Here is a 15,790-nt window from a genome sequence, read left to right on the forward strand (position 1 = left end):
CCAATACAGGACATCTATGAAATATCTACAGGTAACATATTAATGATGGAAGAGTATTTCCCCCCCTTATGATCATAATTAAGGCAAAAATAGTCACTGCCTTTATTTAATATTGCACTGGGGGTCCTAACCATTTCAATAAGAAAATAAAAGTCTAAGAGATAAGAAAGAAGAAAAAAATGGCCTTTGATATTTTGATTGTAGAAAATGCTAGGAAATCTTCAAAATAACTACTAGAACTAATAATTGAGTTTAGCAAGGTAACAAGATACAAGGTTAATATAAAAATCAATTGAATTATGACATACTAGGAGCATACAATGGAAAAATAGTAGCACCAAAAAAGAAAATACTTGGGGGGAAAGATGACTAAGGCATCCAAGATCTCTACAACAAAAACTATAAAACACTGCTGAGAGAAATTAAAGAAAAACTTAAATAAATGGAGCGATATATCAGGTTCATTGATTGGAAGGCTTAGTACTGCAAAGATGGAAATTTCCCCCAAATTTATACAGATTCAATAGAATTCCAACCAGAATTCCTTTTTTGTTTTTTATAAATTGACAAGCTGATTCTAAAATTTAGATTTAAATACAAAGGATCTAGAATAACTAAAGAATTTTTTTTTTTTAAGACAATTTGGAGGACTTACTCAATCTGACTTCAATACTTGTTATAAAGCCATAGCATTGGCAAAAAGATACATCATTGGAGACCTATAGAAAAGTAAGTCAGGGGAGAAGAGTACATAATCCAGAATAGACCAAATCATATATGGTTAATTAATTTTTGACAAAGTTTCCAAGGCAACACAATAGGGATAGAAATGTCTTTCAGAAAATGATGCTGGAACAGCAGGATATCAATATGGACAACAAACAAACATGAAACCCTACTTCATACTATACAAAAAAATCAAGTCAAAATGACAACATAGAGCTAAAACTTAAACTTATCATAATTTTAGAAGAAAACATAAGAGAAAACATTTGCAAACTTGGGGTAGGTAAATTCATAACACATATAGCAAAGGACTTGTATCCAGAATATATAAAGAACTCATAAATCAATAAAAGAAAGATAACATTAAAAATTGTCAAAAGATTTATACAAATACTTTACCAAAACTTATAAAAATAGACAATAACCATGCCTATTTTAAAATGCAATTGCATAAAAATAGGTAACATGAAAAAATGTTCCACATGGTAAGTCATCAGAAAAATGCAAATTAATACCACAGTGAGATACCACCACACACCCACTGGAAAGGCTAAAATAAAAAATACTGACCATACCATGTGTTGGTGAGGAGATGGAACTTTCATATACTATTGTAAAATGGTACAATCACTGAATAAAATTTTTGGGTTTAGGGTATGCATGTATTCAACCTCACTAAATATGACAATTACTTTTCAAGATTGTACCAATTTATAATCTCACTATCAATGTAAAATGTTCCCGTTGCTATACATCCTCACTAACACTTGATATTGGCAGGCTCCTTATTTGTATCCATCTGGTGGGAGTCAAGTGGCAACTCCTTGCAATCCTGATTTGTTTCCCTGATTACTGGTAAGATAGAGCATCTTTCAATATGTTTATTCTTCATTCATATTCCCTCTTGTGTGAAATGAATATTCATATCTCATGCCCATTTGTCTGTTGGGTTGTCTTTTTCTTATTGATTTGTAAAAATTCTTTACTTACTCTGGATATTCATCTTTGTCATATATGTTGCAAATGTCTTCTCCCAGCTGATGGCTTATCTTTTTACTTCTTTTACAGTATCTTTGATGAACACAGATATTCTTCACTTTGTACAAATACAAATGTGTTGTGAATATTTGCTTAGAAGTTTAATTTTTATAAGTTGAGCCAAATGTTAATTCTTATGGGAATTTAATATAAGAAACTCTAAGATAGATTCTCTTTTCAAAATGGGAAGTTTATTTGTCATTAACACATTCATTTCCCCAAACTGCAGATTTAAAAAAATTTTTTAGCTCTATAATAATACTTTTAAGAAGTATGATATTCATAGCAAAATTCTGAAATGGATTTGCAAAGAAACACTTTGAGTACTTCAGAAATAATGCTCATATTTCTAAAAGCAAATATAGCCTTGTCAAAACAAATTACTTAACTTTCCCTCTCTTTTTGTTTATTTTTCCAAAAATAGAGTTCCTATTTTGGAGGAACAGGAGAATAATATATATGTATATATATATATATATATATATGACTTGTATCTGGAATATACAAAGAATTCCTGTAAATCAATAACAGATTATTAGTATATAAATTTATATATGATATATTATCTGAGGTTGGATGATTTATATAGTATATAAAACATATGAAATACATAAAATATATATTTTATAGACATATAGCATATCTTGATTTTTAAAAAGTATTTGGAAAAAAAATCTCCCTTTTTCCCTACATATAAGTTGGTGAAACCAGACTAGACTGCTCGACTGGGTAGGTTGCATCCTGTAGTATTATACAGTACAGAGGTACAGTGTAGAGTAGAGTAAATAGAATTCACAGTTTGAATCAGAGCTTATGGCTGAATGATTCTGGATTATCTTGGAATTCTATACTATAATAGTCACAGAATTCTGTTCCTTAGCCCATCCTGTTTAACATTTTTATCTTGGTCCTGGATGAAGATGTTGAAATGAAAATGAAGATGCTTTTCAACTCTCTCATCATTTTTAGTGATAGAAAGAAAGAACCAAGCAGATGGCAGAATCAACATTCTAAAGGATCTCACAACCAAGAAGATAGAATTTAACCAAGGAAACTGCAAATATGTCTTCGCATTTCAAAGGTAACTGTGCAAGTAAATAGCGAGTGGGATCTGCCTCGGCTAAGTTTCACTTCGAAACTATTTTGTATGCTTACCTGACTTCCTATTTTAAATGAGGCAGGCAGTACTGTGAAAGGTTTGGCGCAATCTGAACTGTTGTGACAGCAATAAGGTGTTGGTCTGTACGGGGTAGCTCCAGACCCCTGGACAAAGCTGCTCTTGACCTCACATGGACATGGAATCCACGGTGTTCGGTTGGTTCTGGGGGCCACATTTCAAGACGTACATCAGAACTCTGAATGGTACCCAGAAAATGAGGTTGAGTAGCACATGGCATCTGGTCAGGAAACAGTCTGCTCACAGCAGAGTTTCCTGGCATGTAGTTATATCTGTCTGTGAAAGGTGGTGACTTTTTCTGCTTGGCACAAATATGCCATCAGCTAAACACGTCTGGAACCTACAGATCACTTCCTGGGAAGTTGGAAATCTAGCAATGTTAAATGGGACAAAGACAGACTGAAGGACTTACAGTGACTCTCAGAATAAGCCCTGCAGTCCTGTTCCCCAGTCCTCCAGAATAATCCTGGTCTGAGAGAACAGGGATGTAACCACCTGGGGTCCCACAACTGGACTTCCCCTTGCGGCTCTGACCCCCAAGGTTATGCTCCTGTTTGTAAAACTGGGCTTTGACTTGTCCTTTAAAAATTCTTTTTTAAAAAGACATCATGGAAAGGTGGTCAAGAGCATGTGGAATCAGATTGAAACTGTGGTTTGAATCTAGATGTTGCTCAGTGATTGAACGACCTTGAGCTGTGCCCTTCATACCTCTGAGCCTCCTGCCTTACATATAAAATGGACTGGAGTTGGTGGTGGTAAAACCAGCCTCACAGCACTAGGTGGATATTAAATGAGAAGATTCTTGTAAAAGGCTTGGCATGAGACATAGTGAAAACTATGTGGCACGTCTTGTGAACATAACCCTATCAGAATTCTCCCTAGGTGCCCATTGCTCTGGCCTTGAACTTGAGCCCAGTAGCTGGGGCCCTGTAATCTGTGGTGGGCACCCAGGCATTGGCCAGTCACCTCCTAAACTTCCAACCATAGGTTTCTCCAGGTTCCCCGAGTTGTGTTCAATACAGTAGCCACTAGCCACCTGTGGCTATTGAGCACTTGAAAAATGACAAGTGCAACTAAGGTGCTGAATTTTACATTTTATTCCATTTTAGTTAATTTCCACTGAAATTTAAATCTCTACACAAGGCTAGTGTCTGCCTTATTGGACAGCACTGAAGAGCTGCAAATGGCACAAGTGACAATAGACCAAGGAAGGCATGCACACTTTTCAGTGGGGTGCAGAAGCATCCTTGAAGTGGGCAGGTCCCTTTCAACTTTGACCTGGGGGTGGGGTTCTCTCCACTCAACTGCTTTCCTTCAACATTGTGTTTTTGCCACCAAACCCCCCAGTCACTTTCTGCCAGTGATACGATAGGACCAGTGCTGGGGGGGGGGGGGGGCAGCAGCTCTGCGGACCTCACAGTGGCAGCTGCAGCGCTTGCCTGGGTATCCAGGATGAGCTTAGCACATCCCAGCAACAAAGGGTGAATGCATCTGCATTTTGTTTTCAATCAGCTAAGACACAGGAAGCAGCGTTCATTTGTTCCCTGCCGGGGAGTGGTGCATATAGCTCTCTCCTGGCTTGTGTTTTTCAGAACAATGGAAATAAATCTGATGTAATGTAGCAGAACACGACAAAGGACGGGTTTCCCCTTAACAAATACTCATTTGAAATGGTGCCCAAGCCCCGCACGAGGAGCGATCTATTTCCCACAACAGTGTTCCGGCAAAATCCATTACTAATTCCACAACTCAAATTAAAACTAACAGAGCTTGAAGGCTGGGGCTGACACTCTCTCTGCTGACAAGGAGCAAGGAAGGGTGGGGGAAGGGGCCTGGCGCACTCGCGTGTGTATGTGTTTAATTACACTGTTTAACACATCAAGAATAATTTAGCCACCCGAGTGGAGAAAATAAGGCACTTAACTGCTCTCTGGCAGAAAAAAGCCCTGTGCAAACCACTTTTAGCTATATGCCACCTGGGCACACCTCAGGGCTTTGGAGAGAGAGAGAGAGAGACCAGAAAAGGGGGAAAGCCAGGGAGAGAGGTAGAGTAAGGGAGAGAATAGGGGGTCAGAGAGAGGAAAGGTGAGAGAGACAGGTAAAGGGTGAGAGGAAAAGAGGGGTTGGAGAAAGGAAAGGCGAGAAAGAGTGAGAGAGAAAGGAGGAAGGAGGGAGAGAGAAAAACAGAGAGGGGGGAGAGAAGACGAGGGGAGAGAGGAGAGATAGGGAGGAAGAAAGAGAAGAAGGGAATTTTCCACATGTGCAAATCTACTAGTGAGAGTTGAGGAGGACAGGTGACTACTTCTCAAGGAGAGCTAGCAGTACGAGGCAGTGTGAGGGTGAGAATGAACACAAACATTAGGTTTTAAAATAGTGCGTTCCCTGGGTCACTTCCTCACTTCAGAATCATCTCAGTGAGTTTCCATGCCTTGGGGGCTCAAAAGCCATGGGTGGGGTTTGTAGCCCCTGGAAAAGCAGGTCTCAATGGAAAACATGCAGGGTTTACTTTGCAGAAGGGGAAAACTGAGGCTTAAGATCAAACAAGACAAGTTTGGACAGCGCCTGGAATAGACTCCTTTCCAGCTCCCAGCTTCAAGGCTGGTGATCTGGCCTGCAAGCAAAGCATGTCACCGTCCCCACCAAGGGGCACCTTACTTTCTGTTTTATTGGTGCTGAGAGGGGCCTGAGATAATCCCTAATACAACAAGGGCCCTGGGAGAGGGAGAAATAAGATGCCTCATGCACGGCTTCAGATTTAGAAAGCTCCGAAGCTTCTCGGATCTGGAACAGGTGCCAAAGAAGTAAGGGCCCCGAGAAGAGCTAGCCATTGCCTGCTAGTGACTCTGGGTTCAGCCACGGGGTGACTGCTAAGGAGATGAACAGCCTGGCATGAGCGAGGCAGAAAGTCCACCCCTCTTTCTGTGGCTCATGGAGAAACCCCATCTTCCTCTCTCCCTAGTGGCCTTACCACGTGGACCCAGCCGCTTCAGGAACTCAGGGCCTAAGGCAGCTAAGGTACCTCTCAGGGATCCCTGTGGAGTAGCAAAGGGAACGTTTGCCCTGCAGAGAGGAGACTGTGGGCAAGCCTCTGCTCAGTTCTAGCCTCACTTTCCACATTTGGAAAACCAACAAGGTGAGACACCGTCTGCTTTTCATCTATGATGTTCTGTGTTTCTGGAACTGAGAATGTGGGTTCTTATGTACTTGTACAACATGTTGTTGGGCAGATGATGACACAGGACCCCAGTGAATATATTATTCCTTTCAGTTAAGTTAGGTTCATCTTGTGCAAATATGAAAAAAAAAAGAAAAAGAAAAGAAACTTGCCTTTGCATGAAAGGACCCTCCTTTCCCATCCTCAAGCATTCTTTGATTAATTGTCATTCAATTATGAAAAAAAGGCCTAGAAAGTTCCTAAGTAAACTGTTGATGTATTATGAGTTCTTTCTGGGTTCTCAGAAACATCTCGTAATATTTGATGTGATCCTGGATTTCTGGGCATGTTTTTTTTTTTCTTCCATGAAGAGAGGATATACTTCCCACTTGGCTGATCCAAGCTCCCTCTTTAGCAAATTTAGGGACTTAGGATGTTGGGGCCTGTCATGTAGCAAATTATGATGTGGGTCTAAGCGCTACTGTTTCTGACACATAGTCCCCCTGGTAGCCCCAGACTGCTCATATCCCAGAGGAATGAACCAGAAAGGCCTTAGACAAGCACTGCATATTGAGTTTAGGGCCTTCTTTCTTTCTTTTTTAAAAGTGGAAGCTGATACCACATTTAGATAATCGGTTTATTCTTAAAGGATTTCCTATTGGCCTAAGGATTTTCTTAGGCTTTCAATGAAGTGAGATAAAGAAATGGAGCAAATGGATGAGACAGAGACAGAGACAAAGACAAAGAGACAGGGAGACGCAGGCAGAGAGACTGAAAGACAGACTGGAGATGGAGATCTTGGGGAGGACTGAGAGGTCCGAGACGCAGGGAAGGACAAAATCCACTAATGGAAGGTATTCTCAGGCAGTCCCAGCATCCTTGGTGCTGAAATTGTGTCGAAATAGCACCATGCTTTCTGCCCCTCAGATGTGAGCACTCAAAGCACACCCAGAAAAGAGATGTGCAATGGCTGAGACCCCCTGCTGGAGCTCTTTTGAAATCCCCCCCTGCAATGACAGAGTGAGATCCAGGCCACTGCTTCTGGCCACAGCACAGGGAAAACGGCAGGGACACCAGCAGTTGGACCTCTGCCCCAGTTACCTTGGGCATCTCAGTCTGTGCCAGCCATATCTGGGCAGCTCGTGTCTGTGGGGGCCACAGAGGCAAGTGGGCAGAACCTTGCGCTGGGAGCCTGGTTCTGGCTATGTCACTGGCCCCTTCCCATCGCCATGTGGGGGTGGCAGGGGTGGGGAAAGAGATACAGTAGTGCCAGCAGCCAAGCACTTTGGCTAACGGAGAGACTCCTTTTCTAAACAGCTTGGGGACAAACGACAATGATATGGCCCAAGAAAGCCCAGACCAACCTACTTGCTCTAAGACTTTTCTGAAAGTTTCCATCCAAACAAATAGGGTCATGCTTATGAGGTCAGGAACAGCAGGAGGGGAAAAGTCTTTTAAAAACAAGAGCTTTTTGAATTAAATATGTCAAAGACCATCCCGAAAGTGAATGAACTTAGAACACAAGTGTGTGGAAATGTGTGCATGAGTGGGTGACAAAGAGACCAGGAGGCGAGGGGGCTTTTAGGCCTCCAAGGGCTCCCACGCTCATGCCTTCATTCTTTCCCACCCACCTCCTAAGAAACCTGAAAAGGCCAGAGCATTTGAAGACAGGAGCTAGGGTAAGAAGGATAAACAGTAGAAAGACAGAGGAGCAGAAATAGTCCGGGAGCCCCTTGTGAGGGGGCTGTGAGGTGGTGGGAAAGACAGACAGGGGGTGGGATGAAGAAAGACTGTGCCTGCAGAGCCTCAGCCTGAGGTGGTGGCGATGCTGCCAGAGGAAACCTCCTGCCTGGACTACCTGCTAGAACAGGTGAGGCAGGCAGGGGCCATGGGGGTGGCTTGTGCCTGGCTGGGGAAAGTGACCTGGTTGAGGGAGAAGACAGGGTTCATGAACAGTGTCAGGAGATGGCGACATGGGATCAGGACAGCCTACGAGTTGAAGGAACATGCCTGAGGTGGCCCAGGAGCCAGCCCATCCTGAATGCCTCTGTCCTGAGTTTCTGCACCACGAAATGCCATCTGTAAGTTTCTTAACTTTAGCTCCTGAGAGGAAGTTAGAGATGACAGTAAGGAGCTGCATGATATAGCTTAGCTGGATGGCATTCATTTCCGGACAAGGATTCGAGTGGGGAGAAGACAGAATGTTTAACTAGGAGATCCAGAAAAGCATTCCTATGACCTCTCCTACCTCAGGCCCATGAGAGCTAGTTGGATCCACATGTGGGTCACTGGCTGCATCTCCTGAGGGCAGTCGTGTGGTCAGTTCTGATGGAGACATGCCCCTCAGGGTCTCTGTCCACAGGCTGTGATGGGGGCTGCTCGGTTCTCTCAGCGGCTTGAGAGGTCCTGGTCAGGCTTGATTCACAGTCAGGGGAGGTGGGTACGGCAGGGCTAACCCAGCCGGTGATCAGAGGGCCTAGTATTGCCCAAGGGACCATCCTTTCAGAGAGAAATCAAGCAGAGGTCCTGGCCACTCTATTTTAAAGGTCCCTTATGGCTGATTGTGGCACAGCAAGAATACTAACCCCAGGGCCTTGGCTGCCTTCCAGCTCAAGAAGTCAGAGGCAGCCTCTCATCCAGGGCCACTACCTTACAACAAGATACTGCTCTCATCTTAAGTACAACTCTGCCAGAGGTGGGTGGCAGTGGGCAAGCCTTGGCTTCCACACCCCTACACCATCTCTGAAAAATCTGCACGTGCTCATTAGCTAACTAGATCGTTTCTGAGGCAACTCAGGGGCTGGAAAAGATGACATTCAGCTGCCTTTCAACATGAGTGTCACAGATTACATGGGGCTGGGAGGCCCCTTAGGGGTCACCTTATTCAACAATCTTCAGTACTAAGTCAAGGAAGTAAGATTTGCCTGAGCTTTACTGGCTGCTTACGGGGAGAAGCAGCTTTGCACAATGGTGAGCACTCAGGGCCTCACATGATATTGCAGAATTTTGTATTTGAAAGGTTTGTGCAAAGCAAACAGTAGTCCATGGTAGAGACGAGTCCCCTGAGAACTCAGGGGTCCAGAGTAAAGACAGACTGAACCCAGGGCTGCCAGGTTCCAATGTAGTGTTTCCAATAGGCATTCCCTAAGGAAAGTAAGTTCTGGCCCACTCAGTTTGACCAGTTTCTCTGTTTTGGTCTTCTCAAAGCCTTCATATGCAAATCTGAATCATGACTCTCCAAGGGGGGAAGAGTAGGAGACAATAGTCACCCAAGTGTTTGATCCTAGAACCTTTACATGGAGGAGCTTCCAGCACTAGTGTTTCACGCACCATGCTTTAGGAAGCACTTGTCCAAGAGGTAGAGTCCCACCTATCAATGGCATGTTCTGCCTCATAAAAGTTTGAGAGAGTGAAGCAGGCACTGAGTCTGACCTTTCCCAAACATTGAGGAGAGCTGGGATGGACTAGTGTACCTAAGGACCTCTTCATGTTGTCTCATGGGAGAAAGAGGTGACTCCCTAAGCTCAGCGAACAATAGTGCCTTGTGCAGGTCTAGTAATGTTAATAATTTGATCTGTGTGGGACAAATCTTATATGCCGTCTCAGGTTCTCTTCATGTCACCTAGCTCTGGGACTCTTAGTCCCCTTTTCAGCCCCTGGCAAAGAAGTGGCTCTTCTGACCACTTCTGGACTCAGATGAGGTGCCAAAGCTCAAGGACTGGGATCTGGATTTCCCAGTGACCACCAAAAGGGCCAGATGGCACAAATCAGAAGTTCAGGAGAGTTAACTCCTCATGGGGCAACTTTGAGCAATGGAAAATAGGAGACAGAATGGAACTAGCATGTGAATTTCCTCTCCAACCTCTCTCAGGGAGACTACCCCCAGGCCCAGTGTTTGTGCAAAGCTAGTGCACAGACGCCCTGATTTGGCCAAGGGGCCAGCTATGTCGTTTTGTGAAGGGACACATCTCTTGGATTGCTTCCCATCCTCCTCTCATTTCTCATTTGCTGCCCTGGTAGTGCACCTCCCAGTGAGGTATGAGCACTTAAGCTTTGCTTATAGAGAACCCAAGCTCAAATAATAGCGATTATAATAACTAATTTTTTTTTAGCATTTACCATGTGCCAGGCACTGTCTATGTCCGAGGGGGTGGTGGCCTCGGTGTAAGATGTTCACAACCCTCAGAGCCTACAGCAGCAGCAGATTACCAAAAGGAAGGCAATGCCTTCTATGGCCAAGAGGGTGATGTGCCATCTCATCTGGAGGCTTGAGTCTCCTAGGCAGATGGCACCTCCCGTTCCCGGCACCGCTCCTCACGGGCCTCCTGAAACTGAGTTTTGATACGTATAAACTACTCCATACCCCTTTGAAAATTCTGGCCGGCACCATACCCTGCTCGCTGTGCCATGTGTCATGCAGGGTCTCTGGTCCCGCGTGGACACAGAGTATGGTGAGGCCAAAAAGGAACACCCACGGAGCCATGGATGGGGGTTCATACCACTATATTCTCGCTGGCGGCTGGGTTGGAGACACAGAAAGCAGGAGCCACACTATCCTCAATATGCCATTCGCTTCTCTGCCAACCAACCAACTTGCCAGCGTGGCCATGGCAGTTATATTAGTGGCGAATGGCTAACTGGTTACAGCTGATGGCCATCTAATAACTGAGCCAGCACCTTTCCACATGAGGCCAAGAGCCTGGAAACTGCGCTCTGGGACTCCATCCCTACAGCCTAGTACTTTGCATATATTATCTCATTGATTCATTTCAACAATTGTATGAAGATGAAGCAGTTGCTGTCGTTACCACATTTTAGTGATGATGACACTGAGCTATAGAGAGATTAAGTAACATGCCCAAATGGTAGTATCATATAGCACATACGGTAGAAGCAAGCACAGTGCTGAACATAGAGCAAGCCCTCAGTGCCAGTAAAGGGGTCATCAATTTGTAATTTCTTGATAGCACCTTTTATTCTAAGGTATTCTTTCAAGTGAGTCACTCACTAAACACAACCAAGTAACCAGGGGACAAGACAGGGTACCAGGAACAATATCACCCTAGCTCTGTCATTTGCATCTGGTATGAGCTTAGCAGTAAGTCACTCACCAGGTACCTCACTTTTTTCCATCTACAGTTTGGGGATTATGAGCTCATGTTACATATAACTCTTTCCTATTACACAATTGGTGGCTCACTCTATTTTCCTCAACCAATGTGCTAATAATTGAGTCCTCCTGTAGCTATCACCCACAAAAACAAAGCTTAGGTCCAGCAGGGTCCAGGTGGGACAATTCAGGAGGAGATGCTGACTAAAGATCCAGTCAATGCCACCTGGGGGTCAGTGAAGTTCTGTTTGTATTCCAGATCAGACAGGGCAGTCGGCCTGTCATAACCCAACTGTAACTACAAAGGAACAATACCTGCACTTATCCTAATCTGGTTAGCTTGGGTTCAAGCAGAACAGCTGGAGCTTTCTCCCTGGGAACAGAATCACATCTCCAAGATCACACAACTTCAGCAGCCACAGAGGCACATGCATTTACTGTGAAGCATCTGGAGGGGTCTGGGAACCCCTCTGAAGTGGTGTTGATGAGTCTTTTGTGATTAATCCAGATTTTTCAACTTTGTTTGTATAATTATCAAGCAAGATCATTAGAAAACAAAAGGCAAGGCCTGGGCCCCATGCCTCCCCTCAGCAAATATTTACTAAACATGGATTATGGGTCAGAAACTACACATGGGGGAGCAGACAACACAATTCCTGCCAGCAAGGTATCCCTTATCGTTGATGTAGCCCTCACGTTTGTGACTTTGAATGAGCAGAAAGCAAAGGAGACTCAGTGAGTAAGAGATGCTCTCACTGTGTGAAATGTGCAAACTTGAGATTATCTTCTCGTAGGGAGTCAGCGCATCCTTTGCCCTAGCTTTCCTTAAAGCTTATCCTGGGCCTGCCCCGTGGCTCAGGTGGTTTGAGCGCCATGCTCCTAATGCTGCGGTGGCCAGTTCATTTCCCATGTGGGCCAGTGGGAAATGTAGAGCTGCGCCTCTACAGCTAAGATTGTGAATAGTGACTCTCCCTGGAGCTGAGCTGCCAAGTGCTGCCATGGCTGCCGTGGGCTACCATGTGCCACCATGAGCGGCCGGCAGCAAGTGAGTGGCCGGCATCTAGCCTGAGCAGCTGTCAGCTGGAGAGAGCTGCGGTGGGCAGCGACAGGCGACCGACTGCCTCAGCCGGGGGGAGCACAAGGCTCATAACACCAGCATGGGCCAGGGAGCTGTGTCCTACACAACTAGACTGAGAAACAACGGCTTGAACCGGAGTGGGCGGGGAGCGGGAGAAAGAAAAAAAAAAAGCTTATCCTTGGACCACGGCATCAGAAACACCCGGTTTTCAGAGCTACTGAATACATGTCTCCGGGAGGTGGAGACTCAGAATCTACATAATTAAGACACTCTCTGGGGAAATTTTTATGGTCACTAAAGTTCAGAGCACTCTATTGGTCCAAAGCCCTGGGAGGTTGCCACTCACACCTTACCTGTTTCCTAGACAGGTGAGTCTGATGGACTATTCAGACTCAGCAGCAGCAGCAGCAGCAGCAGCAGCAGCAGCAGCAGCAGCAGCAGCAGCAGCAGCAGCAGCCTGTGGTGTGGAGAATGGCAGGCTCTTTGGAGAAGCCACAGGCAGGTATTGTTGGCAGCACTGGCAACTGTTGCTTCTTCCCCTTAGGCTCTTTCTTTTATAAGCACACCAGGTACTATTGCCCCACCTTAGTTAAACAATGACTACAGCAAATATTGGGACACAGCGCCTTCTGCAGAGAAGATGCCAAATTAAACTGCAGAATCTTCTGGATACTTCGCCCGAAGGCAATCTCTACCTTACTTCCTGGAACCCCTAGGTGCTGATTTCTTGGCTGCTTGTGTTGTGAGTTTTTCATTGTTTCTAGATATTCAGTTTCCTTAATCTCCTTCGGGAAATTGGTATTTCTACGAACCGACTTTGGGAAGCAACCTTCCTGCAAGCCTCATTCTCATACAGGGAAGTGCCTTTGCCATGTGTCTCACATCAAGGGCAGCTGCTGGAGTAAATCCCATCACCTGGTCTTTCTGTTAGAGAGAGCATCTTCTTTCTATAAATAATTACAGGATACATTAACCCCTGAGCATGGTGAGACTAGGGAAAGTCTCCACAACATCCCAGCTTAATGGATCAGGAGAAACTGATGAGGCGTGGAAAGCAGATGCTTCCTGACCCAGGACCCTGAGAGTGAGGCTCACCCATGTTATAGGAGAGAATTTGGAAATCACTAGGCACTGATGTGACTGGATCCACCCCCAAAGTGTGATGGGTGGAAAGCGATGGGATTTGGAAAATGGAAGGAGGCATCCAAGCCCTTGGAAAGTGTAGCTCAAACCACACCCACGGGAGGCAGGACAGCGGGTGAAGAAGGATCATTCAAAGACTGGAAGTGGGTTTTAATCCCAGCCCTACAATTTTTGGCTCTGTGACTTGGGCACGTTCCTCCCCCTCCAAATATTAATTTACTAATCAGTAAAATGAAGATAATGGGGGCGGTCGATTAGTTCATATGGTTAGATCGTGATGCTCTTGACAACAGGGTTGCCGGTTCGATCCCCACATGGGCTGCTGTGGGCTGCGCCCTCCACAACTCAACTGAGACAACTACTTGACTTGGAGCTGATGGGTCCTGGAAAAACACACTTAAATAAATAAAATGTTTAAAAAAAAGAGAGAGGATTATGGTACTAGCCTTGTCTCCCTCATATTTACTGAAGTGCCTGCGTATCAGAGGACAAATTTTGTTAGAATTTTTACTATAAATACAGTAAACAATAAACACCCTAATGTATAAATATAGTTAATGAATAGATACACATACATTTGTGGCACGCACTCAAAATGATTTGACTAATAGGGATGTAATCAAAAACATTTCAAAGCCATACTTTCAGGAAAAAAAAGGTGTGAAAATGCTTTGAAAGCCCTACCCACGTATGTATATCTTGAGACAGTGCCTAAAAAACACTAATTGGGAGCTTTCCTGCTTAGTGATGATGATTTCGTCTTCTCCCATTTCATAAAAGTTTTTTTCCCCTTAGAACAGGAGCAGTCTTTGGGAATGTTGAGTTGAAAAGGAAAATATTTCCCAAAGGAGTGTTCTTGATGCCTGGAGACAAGTGGCTTTGGGTGACAGTTGTGCTGTCAGAAAGACTTAGGTGACAGACTCTGCAAGGAAGACCTGTTCACAAAAAAAGGGGGGAGGCTGTTTGCTTCTAGAGCTTCACTGGCGTTTTCCTTGTGGTGTTTTCCCTCTTCATTCATATGTGCTCTTTAGAAGCCAACTCTCAGTGGTTGGTGTTTTCTAGAGAATTCCAGCACGTGGCTATAAACTCTAGCCATAATTATCTAGCTGGCCTTCCTTCAGTGTGGCATGCCCCTCGGACCCTTCCATGCTGGGCAGTTCGTATCTGCTCTGAGATGTGTGGGACCCACCTCTTCTTCCATGGAGGCTTGACTGCCTTCACTGCGTACAATGGCTGCTGTGTCACAAGGCCAACTGAGGCTTCCACCTTTACTGCCAAACATGCAGGTCCTGCTGTGGCCCCCCAAGCCTGGGCCACCAAGGATGGAGCTCAGGTATTCACTGGATGTAGAAAACACTGTCATCACCAGAGTGCTATGGCCACCCACCCTTCCTCTGCCAGCATCATGGCTGTCCCCAAGGTTGCCACCTGAACCCAGTGGCTGACACTTCATGATGTCAGTGTCCTACAGAAATGACAGAGAAATTGCTCTTTTTTGCAATGTGGGGGTACAGAATGAGTCACCCCAACACGTGCCTCTGTGGTATGTGGATTGTTTTGAGCTAAAGGCAACTTTAGCAGGAGGCTCAAGAGAAACTTCTGGCCCTCCCTTTAACTGCCTAGAAGAACTTGAATTAGGGGCCTTGCCCATAATAAGAAATTATCAAAGATAACATCTTTTGACCTATCTATAGGGCAGGGCAAATATCTATTTACTAAACATTTGCAATGACCCTTTGAAGCCCCCCGAGACACCTTATCTCATCCCTAGCTCAGAACATCTTATATAGCTCAATCCCCTTTTCTATCTCTGAACCTCTTGTGCATGTGGCATCTCTGACTCTCATGTATGTGGGGTTCCCATGCATATGCATGTATTAAATTTGGTTATTTTCTATTGCTAATGTATCTCATGTCTATTTTATTATTAGACCAGCCAGAAGAACCTTGAGAGTAAAGGAAAGTTTCTTCCTCCCCAACAGCAACTTCCTTTGAGCCAGAAGAAAATCTGAGATGGACTGGGATCAGGGTCCCCACCCTCCCCTATGGACCTAGGCTAGAATCCTTGAGCCCGTCTTGCCCACAGTGAATCTACCTTCCATTGAAATGACTTCTTTCTCAGGAGACTCTACTAATTCATTTAATACACTTACAAGTGCTTCCCCCTTGCCAACCTCTAGCTGTGCCTCAGAACACCAGATGCTGGGAGACCCACCTTTTCCTCATCCCTCCTTCATTCCCTTTTTCTTCTTCTCATCTTTTTCCCTCCACTTCTCTATTTTGCCTCTGTAAGAGCTTCCTGCTCTCTCCCCTCCATCATTCCTTTATCAGTGATTTCACAGTGGCCACCTATGCCAGGCCCAA

At 44.8% G+C, this 15,790-nt stretch overlaps 1 protein-coding gene and 1 long non-coding RNA gene across 4 annotated transcripts in view; one reads left to right on the forward strand and one right to left on the reverse strand.

Moving 5' to 3' along the window:
- CAPN13 (calpain 13) overlaps nt 1–13,132 on the reverse strand; it is a 75,842-nt gene extending 62,710 nt beyond the window's left edge. For 2 of the 3 annotated variants that reach the window (XM_019735398.2, XM_074331851.1), the window contains exon 1: nt 12,637–13,132. The gene's annotated coding sequence lies outside the window, so the exon portion shown is untranslated. The remainder of the gene's footprint in view (nt 1–12,636) is intronic. The other variant, XM_019735397.2, reaches the window with a different exon arrangement.
- On the forward strand, nt 1,328–6,043 carry LOC141571814 (uncharacterized). The gene is made up of 3 exons (XR_012496873.1): nt 1,328–1,581; nt 2,734–2,845; nt 5,901–6,043. It is a non-coding gene; the product is annotated as an uncharacterized LOC141571814 (long non-coding RNA).
- Nucleotides 13,133–15,790: the final 2,658 nt, after the last annotated feature.

The sequence above is a fragment of the Rhinolophus sinicus genome, linkage group LG05, assembly GCF_036562045.2.
Source record: "Rhinolophus sinicus isolate RSC01 linkage group LG05, ASM3656204v1, whole genome shotgun sequence".
Taxonomy (NCBI): domain Eukaryota; kingdom Metazoa; phylum Chordata; class Mammalia; order Chiroptera; family Rhinolophidae; genus Rhinolophus; species Rhinolophus sinicus.